Here is a 23,985-nt window from a genome sequence, read left to right as displayed (position 1 = left end):
AACATATTCAAATTGTTCAAAATCATTATTCCATGAACTAAAATCACCCAAACCTAGGTCAAAGTCTTGATCAGAAAATCAAGTCTTAAAAGCAAAATTCAAACACTATAGTCGGAATCTCATAATCAGTGAAAGGACTCCATGATATTGACTTGCAGTCCTTTGAGGACAGATGCCTTTCCTCTTCCCACAAGTCATTCCATTTTTTGTGTACATTTTATTCTACTGCATCCATCCCCTTGGATGGATCGCTTACTAAATCATCATCTCATATTCATGTATGAATGAGAAGCCTTTCATCTTATTGCGTGACTCGGGAAAAGAAAAACAACCAAAATGGATCCTCCAAATGACTTTGAAGCTCTCACCAAGGCTTTCTCAGGTTTGCCCCTTATATTTTTCTTATCATTTTTTTTCATTTAATTTTGTTTATTTTAGTTGGACACTAAGAATGTGTTTAACAATTATTTTAAGAAATGATTTTCGTTGTTTTAGTACTTGAATGATAAAATTTTTCAAACATTAGATATGTTATAAACATTTTTTAGAATTACAACCAAACGAACTTTAAGAATGTATCTGATAGTGATTTTAGGAAGTGTTTCTAACATTTTTAATACTCGAAAGATAGAAATTTTCAAATGTAAGAAATATTAAAAATACTTCTTAAAATCACAATCTATCACACTCTAAATTATGGTATAATAGTCTTAAATTGTGAGATTCAACTTTTTTAGGCTTTTGTTATTTTCTATTTGCTTTATTTTATACAGGCTTACTAGGAATTATATGTAGTCCATCTATTTGAAGCAACCTTAATTTGTAATTTTTAGGATTTGGAGTTGATGAGGATTCCATGGTATCGATCCTAGGAAAGTGGCATTCGCAGCACTTGGAATCCTTTAGAAAGAGAACTCCTAAATTCTTCTTGGAGGATGAACGTCTTTTTGAGAGGTGGGATGATCACCATATTGCATGCTTAACGAAAGAATTTCTGCGGTTTAAGGTACTCATGTTCTTCCTCTTGTAATAGAAATGTTAGCTGAAAGTCATAATTATAGATATCACATGGAAAATGGTTGAAAAATGTTCTCTTTTTAACCTAGTTTTAATGTATTTTGGTACTAGATATAGCCTATAAATACTTTTTTGTATAAAAAAATTGCAAAATATAATATGAGAAAATTCTAATATATATATATATATATATATATTGATTCGTCCCTAGCAGCTGAAGTGGCAATGGCACCATTTGATTCGGGGTTCGATTCCCGGCAACGGCGCCATTTGATTCGTGCCCAATTGGTGTCTCAGCTGATTCGTGTCCAGCTGGTGCTCCTTGATTGAGGGAGTAATCAACAAAATTTATAACCTATTACACCATATACTAGGGTAGCAAAGACAAAGCTACTATAGTATAGTGGCTCTAGGATCGTTCACTGGGATGGGTTTTCACTTTGCAAATGATATTAATTCAAAGCTGAATTGGTGCCTTTTCATTCCAAGGTTAGCTTTAAAAGAAAACATAAACTTGTTTAAATGGAAAAAGTTGGTTTTAAGCTAACCAAAAATAGTAACTGATTTTAACTACAAAGAAAAGATGTTTCTTGGAGTTCAGATCACTAGGCTCGTTCCTCATACAAACTGGAGAGTTCCGGTCACTTGTTTATTTTCCTCGCATTAGAGAATTAACATATAGTTCCTTCTCCAACCGGTGTTGTACAGATGCTTCCCATCAATGGGTTCAAACACTAAATCCCTCTCACTGATGCAACTTGCAATGGTTCATGCCTCTCACGAGCACTTACCATTCAAGGTGATCTTTAACCTTGGACTTCCCTTCTCAAGCTCGCAAGAGATAACTAATGGATGTCTCCTAGGAGTCCAAAAGCTTACCAAGTGTTGGCTATTCTAGAAAATCCTACCTTCAAGTCACCTCCCAAAGGCTCGCAAGGGGTAAACTAGTGCATTTCCATGGTTGGAAATCACTTGCCTTACCAAGTGTTGGCCCAGGTGATTTAAAGGCGTTTTAAGTTAACTTAAAAACATAGAAATCACTAACGGGTCACACTTTCTCTTCATTAAAAACTAAAACAACAAAACTTCCAAATTATGCATGTGGAAACTTACCCGGCTTTCCTCACTCCAAGAGACAAAAAGCTTAGCCTCTCATCCTCTGTGGAAAAATCCTCAGAGTTTGGTTGGCTAGAAAGAAAAGTAAATGAAAAATGAAAGAGAAGGAAAAACAGAGCAAGGCTCTGTATATTCTATATATGATATTTCTATATATTACATACTTCTCCGAGCGTCTTTTTACAGTGGATGCAAGAGAGTTTATATATAGAGGAGTTTTTCCAACCTTCCTAGCTAAGAAATCTTGTGGTTGGTGGCTTACAAGGAGAAGAATGGAAATTTATACAAAAATATCTGAAGAAAAGATCTAAAAGAGTCGGTGCACAAATATCAGGAAGCACTAAGGACATTTCGCAGGTGAAAATGGTGTCTGCGAGATTTCGCAGACACTCAAGAGGGCTGCGAAATATTTTCGCAACAACAAGTTAAACTCGCAGGGCTGCGAAATTGGCTTCCACCTTGAGGTTCTCAGTGTTCCAGCTTGCGGCATGTATCGGGTAGCTTCAGGAGGAATTCCATAGCACTGTACAAAAAGGCTGCGAAATTCTCGCAACAAAAGGCTGATTTCGCAACACTTTGGAGTGATCTGCTTGCAATGGCTGTAACTCCTTCGTTTCAACTCCGAATCGCGCACCGTTTGAAGCATTGGATTCTTGACTTCCTGAGCTTTGAAATGGTATATAGAATGTAGAAAATGGACTTCGGGAAGTGCTCCAAAAGTGCGCATGAAGACTGAAGCTGCTTGTCCTCTGTTTTCTTCACTCTGTTTTCCTCTTCTCCTTGCTTCTCTCCTTGCATACTTTGAACGAATTTGGCAAAGGGCTATGGAGCTCCAAAGCTTGGTTCTTCATGAATTTGAGCTTCCAATAGCTTTGCCATGAACTATATACAATTCTCCCTCATTCTTGGATTGTTTTGGTGATCAAATTACTAACAAAAACACCAAAACTTACACAATTTGATTAGAAATGATTGCAAGGGTCCTTAACATGTTAATTGGGTTAAAAGGCAATAACTACTACTCAAAAGTGTTTAAAAGAGTTAATTATAAGCTATGAAATTGCACTTTTTGAGTAGTAATCACTCCCCCCAACCGACATATTGCTAGTCCCTTAGCAATGAAGGAGAGAAAAATAAAAATAAACATTACTATAATTTACAACATCATGCTGATCAAAAAACAATTTTCAAGTGGCATGATGATCTAACTCTCACATGGAACGTTAAAGAAATAAAACTCAAACTTCAACAAGAGTTATCAAATAACTTGTCTAATCACAATTCTTAAAGAGAAGGCATTATGCAAATTTAAGCTTTAAAAGAGTTTCCACTCCCAAATGGTCAAACCTTACTCTTCCACAAAAGTCTAAGTGTTACTTATTAGTTTCCGAATATAGTATGTCAAACTAATCTCTCCCCCCAACCTAGTTCTTTTTCAAAGCTTAGCAAACTAATCAACCTCCAATAGACTAAGAACACACCTCTTTTTTCACAATTTTTTTTCATTGTAGGAGTACAAGGCTTAAAGGTATTCTTTTCTAAATTGTCCATGTAACGGGGGTCCATCGATGACTCCCAACCAATTAAGGTTTAGGGCATCAAGTTTTAAGGATCTTTCAACCACTAACTCCTCGGATTTTACCCCGGACTTTTGAGAATGAATTTTAATACCCAAGCACCTACAGTATGTTAAACTCCACCTATTCACCCTTGTAACGAGCATTGAAGTCGGTGACTCCCAACCAATGAAGGCTTAGGGCACCAGGTTTTAAAGATTTTCATCATATACCCCTCAGACCTTGCTCGGGTTTCAAGGCAAGCAAACATTTTTTCTTTATTTCTTTTTTTCTTCTTCAAAGACTCATTGGCCTTTTATAAGGTGTCCCAACACTATTAAATGAGGTCAAAGGTACCAAGTCTAAAACTTTCCTAAGTCAAGAGGGAAATAGTTTTTCATCTTATACTCGGAACCTATTGTGCACAGTGTGTGGATAGCTTAAAGTGGAAGAACTAAGGTTGACTTCAATAGAAGTTTCGACAATTCATCAACTTTAATAAGCATAATACAAAATCTAAGTCAAGTAAAAAGACAAAAATTCAATTTCTCCCTTTTCATTTTGAAAATTTTTCCTTAATAACCATGGAGAGTAGAATAAAAACTAAAAAAAAATTTTAAATTAAGCAAAAAACAACTAAATTACCAAAATAACTTAGCATTATTAACAATACTTACTTCCTCAACTCTCCCCCCAACCAAGCTGAACATTGTCCTCAATGTGACAAAAGCGATTAAAAAATAGGGAGGAAGTGGTACCTCTTTAGTGACATGGAGTTTGAGTCATATAGGAGAAACCACATGTTTCAAAGAAAACATAAGAGTTAGTGAGTAGAGGAAATAGAAAAATTGCCAAGTTTAAACAAACATGATGTCTACATTTGATGTATCATCAGTAATACATCCAATCCCAGAAGATATCAAAATATGGAGCTATTTACACTAATATAATATGTAAAGACAAAAAGTAAAGAGATGATCAAGCAATGGTAGGGTCCTGTGGAGCTGATGTGTCTGTGGTGGCCTCTTGAATGGGTTGGATCAGGACTTTGACCTCTGTTATGGTAATCTCCTTTGGTGGCATAGTATCCTCAACTGGAGCTCTCAGTTGGTAGCTATGGGATTTGATGGTTTTAGGAGGTCAGAAATGGAGTGAGAGGCTTGGTGTGTGTGATCCCAGGGTGCGCGGGGCTCTCCTCTTCATATGCATGGTTGCAGGGCTCTATTGGCATTTTAGCAACTTCCTTTGGCTTTGCAAAGTGTTTTTGCAAACCTTCCTCCATCTCGCAAGTCAATTTTTGCAATTTGAAGGTCATTCCTAAGCTTGGAGGTGATTTTGCAGCCATTTCAAAGTTTGGAGATCATTTCGCAGAAAAGTGGCATGTTCACAGACCATTTTTGAAGCTTGGAGCATTTTCGCAGCAGGGGGTGGATTTCGTAGAGGAGGGGAATTCTCGCAGCCCATTTCGTAGCTTAAAAGTGATTTCGCAGCTCATAGGTGATTTCGTAGCCATATCGAAGCTTAGAGATCATTTCATAGCCATTTCAAAGCTCAAAAGTGATTTCGCAGGTGTATCGCAGCTTCAAAATGAAGGGAACTATGCTGCAAATGGCACTCGTGTGCCAAAAATTGGTTTGCAGCTGCGAAACACCCTTCCAAATGGTGTTTCGGTTGCGAAATTCTCGCTCAGCTTTGCACTCTTGTCTTCAAACGACCATAACTTCTTCATTTCAAATCCAAATCGAGTACCGTTTGAAGCTATGGACTCCTGACTTCCCAAGCTTTGAAACGAGATATCATATGCATAATTTGAGCTCCAGAAAGTGCTTCAAAAATGTGTCCAACAGTAGCAAAATGGAGGTACGACATTTCCGTTCATGGTTTGCACAGTCATCTTCAAACGGCCATAACTTTTCCGTTTCAAATCGAAATCGAGCACCGTTTGAAGCTGTGGACTCGTGACTTCCCAAGCTTTCCAACGAGATATTTCATGCATAATTTGAACTTCAGGAAGTGATTGAAATGTGTCCAACAATTGCCGAAATGGGGGTGCGGCTGTGAAATTGGGAATTTTCACTGTTTGGGACTTCGCAGCCATTTCGCAGCCATTTCGCAGCTGCGAAATGAGGGTCACTGTGCTGCGAAATGGCACTCGTGTGCCAAAAGTGCTTTCGCAGCCGCGAAATACCCTGCGGAATGGGACTTTTGGTGCGAAATCAGGTTTTACCACTTCGCAATGCGTTTCGCAGCTGCCAAATGGATGCTACTGTACTGCGAAGTGGCACTCGTGTGCCAAAAATGGTTTCGCAGCTGCCAAATACCCTGCCAAATGGAGCTTTCCCTGCGAAATGGAGGATTTCGTGCTTTGGTGGTTCGCAGCCGCTTTCGCAGTTGCGAAATGGGGGCTCCTGTGCTGCGAAGTGGCACTCGTGTGCCAAATTTGGTTTCGCAGCTGCGAAAATTTTCGCAGAGAGGGTAATTGGGCTGCGAACTGGTTTCGCAGCAAAATTTCGATTTCGCAGAGGCTGCGAAATCTCGCAGACCCCTGTTTTTCCCCTGTTTCTCCCCTGTTTTCGCTCCGTTTGACTCTGATTTTGCTCCGATTTTGCTCCGATTTTTTTTCTTCAATTTCTTTGCAATTCCTCTTGATTTTGATCATCCAAAAACCTATATTACATCAAAACAAATTAGAATTAAAACATTGAAATCAAAATTAAAGCATTGAAATCAAAATTAAAACAAGAAATTAACAAAACAAAAAGATATGGACTAGCTAGTCTTTAAAAAAAACTAAGTCCATCAAAAAATTTGATCCTGATTTAGCTTGCCCGGATCCCATATGAAGCTTGCATCTCTCACTTGGGGCTTTCTCTGTATGATTTTCTCATACAAAGCTTGGAGAAAAAGTGGAGGCATGTGTTTTTTCATCAATTCTTCCTTGATGACTATCCTCTGTGATTCTTTTTGTACATTAACATCATAGCCATCTTTCTCTATGCTTTTCCCCTTTTTCTTTCCTTTGATTTCCTCCCTCTTTTCTTTCTCTGTTTCACTTTCTACCTTATGCTCTAGCTTGCATGTGGGCAGATCAACCTCTTTACCACTCCTCAGAGTGATCACTTCTTCAATTTCCTTCTTTTGTGAAGGTTCTCCCTCCTTAGCCTCCATTTCATGGATACTCATGGAATTTTGATAAGGTTGAGAAGGAGAGTTTTCTTTCTCTTGCATTGTGTTGAGGTTGGCTAACCTTGAGATTGAATCTTGGAGAATATCTAACTTTTGGGCCATATCATTTTGCATTTCATCCATTCTTTTGTTCAACATACTCTCCATTCTGTCCATTCTTTGATCCACTCTGTCCATTCTTTGATCCACTCGAGCATTGGTGGCTTCTTGCTTTCCCACAAAATCTCCCACGACCTTGCAAAGATTCACCATAGCTTGTTCAAGGTTTGAGGCTTGCTGTGGTGCTTGAGCAGGTTGCTGATACTGAGGTGGCTGTGGTTTCCAAGAGAAATTTGGATGGTCCCTCCAATTGGAATTGTAGGTGTTGCAATCACCAAACATTTCCCTCTTGGCTGGAATGGTAGGACACTCATCCACCAAGTGCTCATATGATAGACAAATGGCACAAGGCATAGCTTGCAATGGTGTTTGAGAGATGGCTTGCACTGGTTGCATATTCGTCATTTCTAGCTTTTCCAATCTCCTTTCCATAGCTGCAATTTCTGCCTTCATGTTCATGCTGTCATTCAAAATATACATCTCACCCTTAGCTTTAGGTTGAGACATCATTCTTTCCATATCTCTAGCATTTGGTTCATCCCATTCTCTTGAGACTTCAGCCACATAACTCATGAAGTTCATGGCTTCCTCTGCTATCTCGTATTCAATATGGCATGCACAACTAGCAATTTGTGAATTAAAAACAGAGAACACAAAAGAAAACAAAAGAAAAACAATTCAAAGAAAGAAAATTAAGGTAAACTAAAAACTAAATAAAAAGTATACTAAAATATGAACAATAAAGAAATAAAAAGAGTTAGTAAAAGGAACAGAAAAGTCACCAAACTTGTGATAAAGATCACAAGTACTCTGAAAAGGTGATATCACTGTAAAGTGGCACCATCCCCGGCAACGGCGCCATTTGATTCGTCCCTAGCAGCTGAAGTGGCAATGGCACCATTTGATTCGGGGTTCGATTCCCGGCAACGGCGCCATTTGATTCGTGCCCAATTGGTGTCTCAGCTGATTCGTGTCCAGCTGGTGCTCCTTGATTGAGGGAGTAATCAACAAAATTTATAACCTATTACACCATATACTAGGGTAGCAAAGACAAAGCTACTATAGTATAGTGGCTCTAGGATCGTTCACTGGGATGGGTTTTCACTTTGCAAATGATATTAATTCAAAGCTGAATTGGTGCCTTTTCATTCCAAGGTTAGCTTTAAAAGAAAACATAAACTTGTTTAAATGGAAAAAGTTGGTTTTAAGCTAACCAAAAATAGTAACTGATTTTAACTACAAAGAAAAGATGTTTCTTGGAGTTCAGATCACTAGGCTCGTTCCTCATACAAACTGGAGAGTTCCGGTCACTTGTTTATTTTCCTCGCATTAGAGAATTAACATATAGTTCCTTCTCCAACCGGTGTTGTACAGATGCTTCCCATCAATGGGTTCAAACACTAAATCCCTCTCACTGATGCAACTTGCAATGGTTCATGCCTCTCACGAGCACTTACCATTCAAGGTGATCTTTAACCTTGGACTTCCCTTCTCAAGCTCGCAAGAGATAACTAATGGATGTCTCCTAGGAGTCCAAAAGCTTACCAAGTGTTGGCTATTCTAGAAAATCCTACCTTCAAGTCACCTCCCAAAGGCTCGCAAGGGGTAAACTAGTGCATTTCCATGGTTGGAAATCACTTGCCTTACCAAGTGTTGGCCCAGGTGATTTAAAGGCGTTTTAAGTTAACTTAAAAACATAGAAATCACTAACGGGTCACACTTTCTCTTCATTAAAAACTAAAACAACAAAACTTCCAAATTATGCATGTGGAAACTTACCCGGCTTTCCTCACTCCAAGAGACAAAAAGCTTAGCCTCTCATCCTCTGTGGAAAAATCCTCAGAGTTTGGTTGGCTAGAAAGAAAAGTAAATGAAAAATGAAAGAGAAGGAAAAACAGAGCAAGGCTCTGTATATTCTATATATGATATTTCTATATATTACATACTTCTCCGAGCGTCTTTTTACAGTGGATGCAAGAGAGTTTATATATAGAGGAGTTTTTCCAACCTTCCTAGCTAAGAAATCTTGTGGTTGGTGGCTTACAAGGAGAAGAATGGAAATTTATACAAAAATATCTGAAGAAAAGATCTAAAAGAGTCGGTGCACAAATATCAGGAAGCACTAAGGACATTTCGCAGGTGAAAATGGTGTCTGCGAGATTTCGCAGACACTCAAGAGGGCTGCGAAATATTTTCGCAACAACAAGTTAAACTCGCAGGGCTGCGAAATTGGCTTCCACCTTGAGGTTCTCAGTGTTCCAGCTTGCGGCATGTATCGGGTAGCTTCAGGAGGAATTCCATAGCACTGTACAAAAAGGCTGCGAAATTCTCGCAACAAAAGGCTGATTTCGCAACACTTTGGAGTGATCTGCTTGCAATGGCTGTAACTCCTTCGTTTCAACTCCGAATCGCGCACCGTTTGAAGCATTGGATTCTTGACTTCCTGAGCTTTGAAATGGTATATAGAATGTAGAAAATGGACTTCGGGAAGTGCTCCAAAAGTGCGCATGAAGACTGAAGCTGCTTGTCCTCTATTTTCTTCACTCTGTTTTCCTCTTCTCCTTGCTTCTCTCCTTGCATACTTTGAACGAATTTGGCAAAGGGCTATGGAGCTCCAAAGCTTGGTTCTTCATGAATTTGAGCTTCCAATAGCTTTGCCATGAACTATATACAATTCTCCCTCATTCTTGGATTGTTTTGGTGATCAAATTACTAACAAAAACACCAAAACTTACACAATTTGATTAGAAATGATTGCAAGGGTCCTTAACATGTTAATTGGGTTAAAAGGCAATAACTACTACTCAAAAGTGTTTAAAAGAGTTAATTATAAGCTATGAAATTGCACTTTTTGAGTAGTAATCATATATATGATATAATACCATTACTTCAAATAATGAAAAATAAAATGAAATAAAATTTTCTTTTCATAAACTTGTTATTGTTTGCTAACACTTACCCTTTCATATCATCGTTTCATGCCCAATTTATACTCATGGATCAATCAAATTGACTTATTTTTAGATCGACTTATTTTTTAAGTGCTTTTAATTGACACGATGACACATTTTAGTACAATATCCAAATATACTTTTTGTGGAACCTATTCAAAGGCACCACCAATAAATGGTGTCGCATATGTAATTCAAGTCTCATTATTTTGTATTCCAAGTTCATTCATTTGTATCATATTTCAAGGTCTCATTACTCTGTATATTGGTTCTATCCCATTATACCTTGGTCTCATTTGTTTATACCTTAATTTTGTTCCCTTATGCCTTAATTTAATTTGTTTTTATACCATGATTCTTTCTTTATAATTGTACTTTTATTCAATGATCCAAATTTCATCGTATATTTCTAGAAATCGAAATTCGAAGTTTTAGAGGCATTAATTTAGCATCTTAGTATTTTCCTAAGAGTATTGTATTATATTTTGCCAAGGCACATATATTAGGATGTGATAATATGTTAGTTATGAATGGTTGAAGTTTTTGCAATCTTATGACTCTTTTGAATTTTTTTATGGTCAGGATATTGTGGTGCAATGGATCATGCATCCTTGGGAAAGGGATGCTCGTTTGGTGCATGAGGCTATTACTAAGGGTCCTCAAGCATATGGCTTGCTCATTGAGATTGCATGCACAAGATCATCAGAAGAGCTGCTTGGAGCTAGGAAAGCTTATCAATCCCTCTTCAACCAATCGATCGAGGATGTTGCTTCCCGACTTGAAGGCATCGAACGCAAGGTTAGTGCCACTTCAGTCAGGTTATCGCATCAAATGAATGATATTCAAAGCATGAGCATAGTTTTTATATGAAAAATAACAGTTTTATCACACAATTGTTATACTTTATAATCTTTTGAGAATCCATTTCATGATAGTTTTATTACTTCTTGTAAAATATTAAAATTTTCAAATACTCCTCTTAACGGTTTTATTTATATGATTAAAAATATATTATAATATTTTTATAAAATTAAAAGCATTTATTATGGTTTGTGGGATTGATTTTTATATGAAGACAAGAGCCCACTTTGTGCTCAAACTAGGCCAACTCATATGTTTCAAGATTGGGCTAGCCCAAGCAATGTGGCCCAATCATTGTGCCATAATATGCATGGCTCTTTTGTTGATAACCTAAAAATTAAGCCTCAAACGCATGACAATATAGTTGGCTAACACCAAAGTTCTTCCCTCTCTAGCCTCATCTTATGTTTGACCCAATTTGAATTAGTACAAGGGCAAAAGAACACAAATCTAACTTGTTTATGATAGATTAAGGCCCTATTTGAAATCTTTGATTTTAAAGGTATTTAATAAAGGTTAAATACTTCCATAATTAATGTAAATTATGGTATAACGAAAATTTGTTTTCCTAAATTGATAGCTCCTAGTAGCCCTTGTGAGTTCATATAGATATGAAGGGTCGCAAGTTAATGAGGGTATTGCTAGATCAGAGGCCACGACACTTGCAATTGCGGTTAAGAATGTTGATAAGAAGAACCCAATTGAAGATGATGGTATAGTGAGGATTCTAACAACAAGGAGTAAGCTCCATCTCAAGGCAGTGGTGAAGTACTATAAAGAGATTTATGGCAAAAATATAGATGAGGTAAGGAACGAGAATGATATTATAATAAATGTGTAATATACCTTGATTTTTCTTCTTTAAACTTTAATTCAACAACAGTTGTAATTAAAATAAATTTTAAATAAAGAAAAAAAAGGAAGGTACCATAGTTGTTTGAAAGAATAACAATGATAAGTAAACCTCTTAGTAGATATATAATAATAAAATTGAAATTGTAATATGATATTCCATATTAGTTAGAAGAGAGGTTTTCGGTGTTTTTTATATAGTAAACTTTTCTTAATTATGTCATCTATTTTAAAAACCATGGTGAGTAAGAGCCAAGATTTTTACCGAGAGAGCTCTAGTTATTAAGTCTAAATCTTTGGGGAAGGAGTATAACATACCTACCAAATTATAAATATATATATAAAAAAGAAATGTAGCAAAGGAAAACAATTTAATATTTTCATATTTTATTTCTTTTTTCTTTTTATTAAAAAGTGAACGAATTAAGTAGGAAAAACAACGAAAAATCACATGAAGGGTTTCTTTGATTTACTTTTCTTATCATCTTAAATGACCAATTTAGTATGATTCTCATTAATCTGCTTAGGATCTTGACACTTTAATGAGTTTGAAGGAGACACTTCAGTGCCTATGCAATCCCTAAGCATATTTCAGTAAGGTAAGATTAATTCATCATGAACAACATCTTAGAAATGATCTTATATTTGTTTGTAGAATCATGTATTGGATTGATTGTTTCAATTCTTTTAGGTCTTAAATGATGCATTCAAAGATGATGCAGATGAGAATACCAAAGAAGCCCTAACTCGAGTAATAGTGACACGGAGCAATGTTGATATGAAGGAAATCATAGAAGAATTTGATAAGCAATATAAAGTTCCTTTAACCCAGAAGATTGAAGATGTAGCTCTTGGAAACTATAAGGATTTCTTAGTGAGCTTGATTAGAAGAGTGGCCTAATAAGAATACAACTTGCATTTCTTTAGTCAATATTTTAACAATCTTTTCCATTCTTGTAAACATGTACAAACACATTTGATGATATTAGTGATATAATTAAATTAAGCTTGTATTTGTTAGGAAGTTTGTTAAGAGTTTGTTATGCCAGCTCAGACTGTAAGTAATTAACTGAACCCTCTTGTAATAGCTATATATATCATAATCAATAATAGACTTAAGTGAGTGTCGCCATTCTCACCAAATCCTTTCTCTCTCTAAGTTGGTATCAGAGCAAGTTTGCATTTGAGAATTATTTTCTCTCTCTCTCTCTCTCTCTTCTTTCTCTTTCTAAATTCTTCCATTTTTTTTCTCGAAATTTTTTCTAGAAACATGTCTTTGACCTCCTCTACTTCCTTTGGTGCTCCTAATTTGCCTCTTGCCTCTTTTGTTCCAAATTTCAATGTTTTTTCTCTTTGGTTGGATCACAATAAGTGCTACTAATGGCGAGCTCAAGTGCTTTCAACTATACGAGCTTAAGGATTTGAAGGCTTTCTATTGGGATCTATTCTAATTCGACCTCAATTTGTCAAAGTTCCTTGTAATAGTCCTAGTTCTCCACCAACTAGGGTTTAAAATCTTTTTCTAATTTGAATGAGGCATGATCAGTTTCTTCTAAGCTAGATTCTTTTATTGATGAGCGAATCAATGCTCAATCATGTCAATCATTGTGCTACCACTATTCAACTTTGGTCCACACGTGAATAACTTTTTTGGTCTCAATCAAAGGCCAAAGTGATGCAGCTTTGTATGATGCTATAAACACTGAAGAAATGAGCTCTTAGTGTAGAGGAGTATATTCTTAAGATGTGAGGTTTGACTGACAATCTTAACTCTATTGGTCAGGTCATTATTGATAAAGATCTTATTCTTTATATTCTTGTTGGATTTTATCCTGAATATGAGTCAATCATTGTTAATCTTACTTCAAGAAATGATGCTCTCACTCTTCAAGAGGTTCAATTTGTCATATAGACTCATGAAATGATGATTCAACATCAATTGGTCTTTTTGCCAACTGATTTGTAAAATTCTCCCTCTACTAATGTTGCTTATTGCAGATCTTTTCTTGTTGTATTGAGTAATGCCAATCATGGTGGTAACTCTCATTTCCGTGGTCATCATGGCCTTGACAATGGTGGTTCTAGTCATGGCAACAAGCCAATTTGTCAACTTTGTGGCAAGATTGGTCATGTGGTTGCTAAATGCTACAAAATGTTTGATATTAGATTTTCAAGTGTTGATTTGACTGGTTATCAGGAAAATATTGCTTTCACCTCTAACTTTGCAGGTCACGAGTGGTATGTCGATAGTAGCGCGACAAACCACATCATTGTCGATATGAACAATCTGACTATCAAGGTAGATTACATAGGCAATGAGAAGCTTATGGTTGGTAATGGTTCTAAACTTGTCATTTCTCATTTTGGAAATTCCTTTTTACCTTACAAAAATTCTTTTAAACCCGTTCTCCTTAATAACATCTTACATGTTCCACTCATAACCAAAAATCTTTTCAATATTTCTTAATTTACAAAATATAATAATGTTTTAATTGAATTCTGTCATGACTATTGTCTAAGCAAGGACAAAGCTTCAAAGAAAATTATGGTGGAACGAGCTCTTAGGAATGGTCTCTATCAACTTGATCTCACATAATCACAATCTTCATAGTCCAAGTCATATTCTAAGTTCAAGGCCTTGCTTTCTCTGCTACAAGAGCCTAGTGTTTCTCAATCTAGTTGTCAAAGTGTGTCAGTCAATTCTTCAATAAAAAAAGTCTCTATTCCTATATTGTGCTTCAGCTTCTACCACTACAAAATTGATTTGGATTCAATCTCTATTTCATGAGTTGGGTCTTTCTCTTGAAAAACCCTCATGTGGTGGTGTGATAACATTGGTGTTATTGTGTTACTTCAAATCCTATTTTTCATTCCAAAACTAAACATATCGACATTGATATTCAATTCATGCTTGAGAAAGTGCTCAACAATGAAGTGGATGTTTGTTATATTCCATACAAAGAGCAAACAATTAATGTCTTTTCTAAGCCTTTGTCTATTTCTCGTTTTCTTTTCCTGTGTAACAAGCTTTCACTTAGTACCATCGTTTAGCATGTGAGGGGTATAATAGTGATACAGTTAAATTAAGCTTATACCTATTAGGAAGTTTGTTAAGAGTTTGTTATGCCAACTTAGATTATAAGTAACTAACTAATCCTTCTTGTAATAGCTATATATATCAAAATCAATAGTAATAGTTATATATATATATATATATATATATATATATATATATATATCAAAATCAATAACAGACTTAAGTGAGTGTTGTCATTTTCACCAAATCCTTTCTCTAAGTGATGAGCATCAATCTCTTCCATACAAACCAGACGGTAAAATAAGAATGAAATGCTCATCATTTCAATTACAACTTGGTAATGTAAAACCAAGAATTAGCAAAAAATTCTAAGTGCCACTACCATGTCCTACCTTCTTGCATGCTTATTTTTGAGACCTAAATCAATCAAATTCAGATAGTCCCTCATTGTCTCACGCACACAGTTCACCAACAATTCTGTCATGCTCGTTCAAGTCTCCTTCAACCACATACAAGTGGCATCAATCTGGAAACAAGTAACAGAAAGAAGGTAGCAGATCACACTCAAAAATGACAATGCACAAAGATGATTCTGTTACCCAATTGATGGATGTTTGACAGAATTTGTGGAGTGGTTCTAGCATTAAAAGAAGATAGGGAGATGTGCAGAATGTTGAAACTCAAATGGGCATACACAGCAACCTGCACTATGTTTTGTGACCAACATGCAAAAGTTTGTACCATTTAATATTTTAAAGGGAACATAAGGAAAGTATGTACTGATCCGAACTCAGTCCATGTTAAGCTTCATTATTTTCGAAAGTTCAGTAAAGAAGTGCAGACACATGTCCAATTCTGATGCTCTTTGCAGTAAATATGAAGGAAAAAAATCGCAAACAAATAAGTATGCCTTATAAATTATTAGAAAGATAGTGTGAAAAGTGCCTCCTTTGCCAAACTAAAGGGAACCTTGTTCAAGAAGTTGAAGGAGATAGAACCTGGGCCCAACTTAGAAATGATGCAAAGTTCCCCCATTTCTTTGAGGTGTTGTTTAGAGCTATGTTTTAGGAATATTGAGAGCTTTTTATTTTATTTTTATCTCCACATGGTTTTCTAATTTAAGAGGGATATTAAACAATTAGATAAAAAGAATGAAAAGAAAAATCAAAGAATTGAATTAGAATGATAGAAACAAAAAAATTGGATGTTTCATTTCCACTCAAACTTCATCTCACATCGCATTTTTAAGTCGAAAAAATAATTGTATAAAAGAACAATGAAACAAAGAAATCTCTTGAAAACTAGATGATCAAAGGTAATCCCGGAGAAAAAGCAGATCAAACAACTAGGAAAGCAACAGCAACCATGGCTGCCATCAGCAGCTGATACCCAGACACCGAGATCCCATAAGCAGAACTGGGTGCTGGTGCTGCGGGGGTGGAGGGGGCTGGTGCTGCGGGGGTGGAGGGGGCTGGCGCTGCGGGGGTGGAGGGAGCTGATGCTGCGGGGGTGGAGGGGGCTGATGCAGGAGACACCCACGCTTCCAGCACAGTGATGGCAAGCTTCTGTCCATAGTTGGCACAATGGTCGTTCACACCACAAATATACCACTTCCTTCCAGGGGTGGCCAGTGTAATCACATCATTTCCAGTGGTAAGAGCCTCATTTGCTGGTGGTATAGTGCAGTTCGTGAAGGCAGTACCGTTAACTTTGAAGACATTGTGCCTTCCCGCCGTGTATTTGAAGACTGCATGTATGAGAATTGACGACAATATTTTTAGCAGCTTGAATTAAAAGAAGTCATAAAGGAAAAAGAAAGTGATAGTTTGAGCTACATTACCTAGTTTATCGCCAACATGAAAGACTTTGTCCTTGGCCCAGGCTTCATAGTTGAAATTAATGGTCCAACCTTAATCATCTCCAACAGTAAACTCAGTTGCCATGGCCACAGCAGGAAGAACAATTGCGAAGATTGCAAGGGCAGCTAACTGTTTAGAAGCCATTAGAGCTGATTGAAGTTGATTAGTGGTAAAGTTTCTTTATACCAGCTTCAATGTGTTTCTCCGACTTGCACTGACGTCCATTTTAGGGTATAAAGGGTCTATTTATAGCAACTTTTTTAGCTCATAGTTTCATCGAAAGCCTCAACAACCATGAGAAACAGCTGGGTCCGCAGGCCACAACGTGTTGCCAGGTCAAACTCTGGTTAGAACGAAGTTATGCCATGGCTAATGTTGGACAATAGTTACAAAACAAAGAATTTTCTTCTTTAAGCGATTTCCTTTGTCCAAACATACTATTAAATAAAGAAGGATAATTTTTTTGAACTGGAGTCATGATTTTGGCATAAATTATTAAACAATGGCTAATTGTTAACTTTAGAAGTATAAATGGAACTCCCTTAAGAGGGTGACTCTTGCCGGCTTGGAGACTAGGCTGGAAAAAGGCAAATAGAAAAAGTGGGACCACAAAAATGCCAATCCAAACCCAATTTGCACGACCTTTTAATTAATCTAAGCTGATGAGTGTTGGAGGTCTCTTAGAATGTTGAACAAGAAGTAATCTTTAACTTTGAATAAAAAGTTTAACCTTGGAGTTTTATTGTTGTTCATGAAGCAATCTCTACCACTTTATGATCCATGACTCAGATATGCGTTTTATTCTTTAAAACATGTCATGGTTAGATTGCGCATGATATTACAATAAGATACAAGAACTCAGGTATGTGATCTACTATTCACCATATGTAGGCTCCCCATGAAATGGCGTGTATAATCTAAACCTATATGCTATCAATCTCTCAAAATTGTCTTTACAATCTTTAAGTACTCTTAAATCTTCCTATTATGTTATCAACTAACATATTCTAACTTACAAAGAACATATATCAAATTCCAATTAAGGAATTACTACAATTATATATTTCTTGATCACAAGTCCTTAGGATCACCCAAAGGGACATGTTTTCTCAAACCCATGAGATGTCATGGTGCCTATCTTGACTATACCTTTGCCATCAATCTTCATTAACAATGACCTAATTCATGAGAAATATTTGACCACCTTAAGGTCTCACCTATAAGTCAAAGTCATTGATGACTTTAGCACAAACTTAGTGTCCTCTCAAGGTTAAGAGCTCATAACTACTTGATAGTTAATGTCATAACTTACCATACACACTAGTGCACTCACCATAGGAAGCACATCTCAATAACCAAGACAAGTTATCCTCTTAATGAGGAGGTAGTGCATTACAACCTCAAATAAATTGTCTAAATTCATGAATTAGCTATGACAAATTAAATACTTACAAAAAACTTATGACTTGGATCTCCTGTACAACTTCTAACACACCTAAGTCATGTACGATGCAAAAAATATCAGACTTAAATGCTCTAATAGTATTATGCATTGATAGGATAGATAAATTGAGGAAATTGGAATCTTATCAATGAATAATAAATATATTATTATTATTATTATTATAATTACATCATGTCATGTTTTTAAGGGTTTTATCATAACACTTTTTAAAATTAATGGCTAAACTAAGGTAGTATAAAACCCTAAGGCTAGAGCAGGATAGGGTACACATAAACTATCCTAGTCTTTATTCCCTCATTTACTCTATTCCTATTTGTTTGTTCTTTTATTAATGATCGATGACTGACCTAACCATCAAAGAGGGTCAATCAAATCTCCACTCTATCTTCTTCTATATCACAAAGATAGGTCATATTCAAGGATAGAATTGCTACATTTTAAAGAGGGTAAAACACATTGATGTTGTCTATGGGAATTGGTAGAAAAACCTAAACGATAGTCATAATGCAAACTTACTCAAGTGGCAAGTGACTGCATGAGGACCTTTCAACTTTTCTACAACTCTAAGAGTAGATAACCACAATGGAAAAGAGGATGAGGAAAAAAAACAAGGAAACCTTGCCAAGAATAGAGGAGCTAGTGAAAAGAAACAAGGGTGTTAGCTCAAGAAAATGTGAAATTCAAAGGATTGCATGCAAAAAAAAAAAAAAGTAACATATATAGCAGAGAAAATGATCAAGAAAGGGATTTGTTGATTCTAAGTGATCAAAACATTATCTGAGGTGCATGACCTTGTTGTCTTAGAGGAAGGCCTTAATAGGCAACTAGGGTGGACCAAATAAGACTCCACTATTGGTACAAGAAAGTAATGTAGAGCTCATCGTCTTCATGTCTTGTGAGAGATTGTCTTAACACCATTTACTCATGACATTCTCCATTAGGAGGCTACGACAATGAGTTTGTTCTCTCAAAGTTCAACATGTTTAGCAATACTAGTGATCCCCACAAGTATCTAATGCATTATGCCAAATGATGGTACATAACCACTTATTATGCAAAGTCTTCCCCTTGTGTCTGAAGGTACCAACATTATTATGGCTCCATCAATGCTTGTCTGAATTAATCTTGAGCTTTGGAAGTTGTGTTTATGGCATACTACATTCACTCTATTTGATAGGAAAAGGGGTTGGAAGCAAAAGGTGTAGGAGAGTTAATACAGGCATGCATATTTACAGTGATTTAACATTGAAATATCTCAAGTGTGGTGATGCACCACGCAAGCAGTGATGATGGTTTTCAAAGGACTTCCAAAGGGTTCAAACCTCATTAACTCACTCTCTAATTCAACATGGACAACCATATAGGGATTATTTGCTAAAGCAAGGAAACAGGTCATGCCAAAGAAGACCTGAAGTCTCAATGATAAAGAAAGCTACCTCCTATGGTGCCCTCCTTATTGAAGCATCATTCGGTCAAATTCGTAACTAGTCGGGAAGTAATAGGAAAGATGTTTCTCAAATTGAAAGGGAAGAGAAGAAGCAAACTAGAGAACATATTAAGCTTCATCTAGAAAATCGTTCCAAACCCAACTATATGCTGCAGAAAGTGTCCTACTAACACATCCTCTAAGAGATTAAGTCACTAAAAGGATTTTGACCATCCAAACCCTTTTCGGTCATAGTGGGGGAGTGCAAGCCTCATAAGTATTGCGACTACGATGAAGATCGAGGGAATCGGACTGACAAGTATTGAAGTCCAAAACGACATATAAAAGAGTTTGTAAAAAGTGGGAAGTTAAAGGAGTTCATGGATAAAAAGGGGATTTGCAAGAAGAATAATAAGATAACAAAGAGAGACTCCTCCTTCCACCTCTAGGGCCACCATCGACAATCATTGCCACTATTACCAGGGAATGATTTTTTTGTTTTAGCAAAAAAATAATCATAGGGATATTTAACATTGATTACTTTGTTCTGAAGCCTACTACATACATATATATATATATATATATATATATATATATATATATATATATATATACAAACTGCAATTGTTGCTTTAGCAGTTTTTGATAACGGTCTAACTAATCATTAACAATAGTCTGTTCATATTGTTAGCAGTTCTTGATAACAAAGGATTAAAGTTTCAATGTAATGCCTTGAAACATCGATGTCACATTCTTTCAATACAAATACGACAAGGCAAGAAAATCCAATGATTTCATCATCGATTTTTCAACCCTTTTCACCAAACTAATGTGCATTTTAGCTTTTCTTTTTAAACTTTAGTTCAAAATAATCTCTTTCTCTTTCTCTTTCATCCTTTACTTTTTATTGTTCTTTTAAAAAAAAGGAAATCGGATTTTGATAATGCGGTTTCAATACATATTTGAGACCAGTGGAGTACTTTGATTGTATGCCTCCTCGGCATCTCTACCTACATCAGGAAATTAAGAACAAGAGTCAAACACCAGTATATTTATAATGTCTACATGCAAATTTATTAGCATATGTTTCAATAAAAAAAAGTGATAGACAAGACACAAGCAGACACTTAGAATTCTGGTCGTGCATTGCTTTGCTTGCTTCATAGTAAATCATTTAACTTGAAAGATCATTCTGCACAAGTACTGTGGTTTTTATTTTTTAAAATATCATTCTCTGATAAGAGGGAAAAAAAAAGAAAAAAGAAAAGAAAAAAAAGGCATTTCTAAAACTATAGTAATTTTATGCCTAATGAAATCCAGGTTATGAGTTTTGTATGAAAAAAAATTTATTTTTTTATTTTTTATGTAGAACAAAAATACAAGATTAATGTTTACATGCTTAGTAATTTAAAGTAAATTCATTTTTTTAAGTGATGGGTTTCAAGTGATAATTTTTATTGAAAGTCTTAATATTTTGCAAACGGTCGTATTTTAATAATATTTAAAATAAATAAATAAATCATAGCTTGAGAACGGGAAGAACATATTTTCCACCCAATTTCTGGATTTAAAGATGTCCTTTGGCTAATAAAGTTCAAATCTATGATAAACTATGAAGATTCAAAATTTTAGGCTGATATGAAATTAGAAGTCAGGAATTGAAATTTGGCTTCATACTTGTTATTCATCGAGAATAAATAAATAGGACATTCAAATCTACTACTTCATACTTCCAAAAACTCATTTTCTTCTTGTGTGGATTCAAGAAGATACCAATATTGAGTATGGTGTGGACTTCAATTATGCTTCGAAAGAAGGTGTGAAGTTGAAATAGAAAGGTATTAATTAATTGGTTCAGAAATGATTGATAGGCTTGACTAAGATAAAACCTTGTACTATTCAGTTTTTATTTTTCATAGTGAACATTTTCGATCACTTGTATACCCGTGGAGTTTTATTTCTTAAGAGATTTTCCACCTAAAATTTGGTGTCATTGTCTCTCTTTCTCTCATTGTACTTTTTGATTTATTTCCAATTATTGATTCATATATTACTTGAGCATGTATGTTGAATGGATGAAATATGAGTTGAAATTGGTGTAATTATCTTTTCGATATTCTTAAATAATTTTATGCTCAATTTGATAAAGATATCAAGTAATTGGAAATATATGAAGGAATTTGTTTTGATAAATTTGTGTTGGAGAGTATTGAAGCATTTGCATGTGACTTGTATTTATATGATTTTTATTTATTGTTGAAAATTATTTGAAGAAAAAAATATAGGTTTTGAGAAATTCTAAGGAAACATAATAGGTGTTGGGGTACTTTACCCCACCCCTACTCTACCCTAGGTGTAGTTTAGGTGAGTTTGCTATGTTGAATGTGGTCCATTTGCTACCTAAACTTGCCAAGTGAGGTGAGTAAATCTTCATATGTGGATCATTTTGTGCTTTAAACAATACTTTTCAACACAGGCTTTCCCTTTGACTTCATCCCTACACACAAATATACAAAACACTGCAAAAGATTAGGAAAAACTAGGCACTTGACTCTAATACAATAAAAGAAACATGAATACCACTCACAATTACTTAGAACACAATGATATAAAGTCTTATAAAATAGCAATCTTGAGTAATTATTATTGCAAATTATAAAACCACCCTCTTATACTTTTACCCATCTCTCAATTTAACCCCTAAATTTTGTTTTGTAATGAAAATCACTCTTAAACTATGTTTAAATATCAAATAAGCTCTTTCCTTAAGATTTTTTCATAAATAAAAAAAATGGATAAAGAAACCCATGTGTCAAGCATATAAACATTGACATGAGTTTGTATATGATATGTTTGGATATGTTTAATTTGTATACTGCTTGTCATAGGGGTTTTTCCATCCATTTTTTTATTTAAAAAATTAATAGTCAAAACTTATTTGACATTTGAGCATATTTTATGGTTGACATTACCTTAAAAAAATAATAAAAATAAAAACTTCAGAGACTAAATTACGGTACGAGTGAATTACATGAGTGGTTTTTGTAATTTATTCTAATTATTAATACTAATGTATTAGTTTAGGTTAGTGATTACTACTCAAAAAGGGCTATTTGATAGCTTGTAATTAACTCTTTTAAACACTTTTGAGTAGTAATTATTGCCTTTTAACCCAATTAACATATTAAGGACCTTTGCAATCACTTCTAATCACTTTGTGTAAGTTTTGGTGTTTTTGTTAGTAATTTGATCACCAAGGCAATCCAAGATGGAGGAGAGTTATTTGGAATCCATGGCAAAGCAATGGAAAGCTCAGAAACATGAAGAATCAGAGCTTTGAAGCCTTAAAGTCCTTTGCCATAACCAATCCGGAATGCAAGGAGGAGAAGTAAAGAGAGAATCTACCTTGAAGCATCCTTGATGACAGTAATTTCAGCCACTTTTGGAGTACTTCCTAAAGTCCAATTTATGCATGCTTTATGTCGTTTCGAAGATCGGGAAGTCAACAATCCAATGCTTCAAACGGTTCGCAAATCAGAGTTGAAATGAAGAAGTTAGAGCCAATGGAAGCAGATCACTCCAAGCTGAAGGCCAATTTCGCAGGGCTGCGAAATCAGCCTTTGGCTGCGAAATTTCGCAGCCATTTTGTGCGCCTGCGAAATTCTCCTGAGTGCTTCCAGATATTTGCGACCAACGTTTTTGGATATTTTGCTTCAGATATTTGTTGTCTAAATCCCAATTCTCTCCTTGTAATCCACCAATTAGATGATTCCTTAGTTGTTAAGCAAGAATACAGGGGTAAACAACCTGTTATATATTGTTTTGTAATTTTCATTTTATATGCCCGCCGTCGGGGAACTTTCCCCAGGAGACAAACTTATGTAAATTTGACACTTAGCTAAATACAGAGTATCTTTTGCTTTCTTTTTCTCTCTTCTATTTTCTATTTTCTTAGTAGCCAAACATCCTTGGAGGATGAAATCCCCAAGGATGAGAGGCTAAAACCTTTTAGTTTCTTGAAGTAATGGATGCCATGTGAAGCTCCCGTGTCAAGATGGAGATTTCCAAGCCATGAATGTAAGTAGCTGAGCGTCATAAATGTTTTCATTCAAAGTAAAGCTTTTAATCCCTCTGACTTGCTTTGAATGGCCAATACTTGATAATCTTTTGGTCTCAGTGGATTCTTATTGTTAGATCCACTGACGTTCATTAGTTATCTCCTACGAGCCATTGTATTGCAAGTCGAGGAGATGACCTATATCATTAAAAGGGCATTTATGAGGTTCAGCTACCCTTTTGTAAGTTTTCAAGGACTAAAACTCAGTTGTTAAACTCATACCGGTTCGGGAAGTAAGCATCACCTTAGTTGCTTCCCCAACTCGAGGTGAAAAGTTCCAAAATCTCCATTTTTACACAGTGAGTTAAGCATGGCTATCCAAAGCTTTGAGAAACTTATTTTTCTATCTTTTAACCTATTTGCATGTTAGTTTAGTTTACAACACCTTCATCTTTTTATGTTTTCATCTTAACCTAATCTTTATTAAGAAAAGTTCACTCCAT

At 35.6% G+C, this 23,985-nt stretch overlaps 2 pseudogenes; one reads left to right on the top strand and one right to left on the bottom strand.

The window, feature by feature from the left end:
• Positions 1-225: 225 nt before the first annotated feature.
• LOC100255058 (annexin D4-like) lies at positions 226-12,778 on the top strand (annotated as a pseudogene).
• Positions 12,779-16,012: 3,234 nt separating this feature from the next.
• On the bottom strand, positions 16,013-16,678 carry LOC132254931 (blue copper protein 1a-like; annotated as a pseudogene).
• Positions 16,679-23,985: the final 7,307 nt, after the last annotated feature.

This window comes from Vitis vinifera, chromosome 13, assembly GCF_030704535.1.
Source record: "Vitis vinifera cultivar Pinot Noir 40024 chromosome 13, ASM3070453v1".
Taxonomy (NCBI): Eukaryota; Viridiplantae; Streptophyta; class Magnoliopsida; order Vitales; family Vitaceae; genus Vitis; species Vitis vinifera.
Note: the sequence above shows the minus strand (reverse complement) of the source record. Positions and strands in the feature narration are given on the sequence as shown.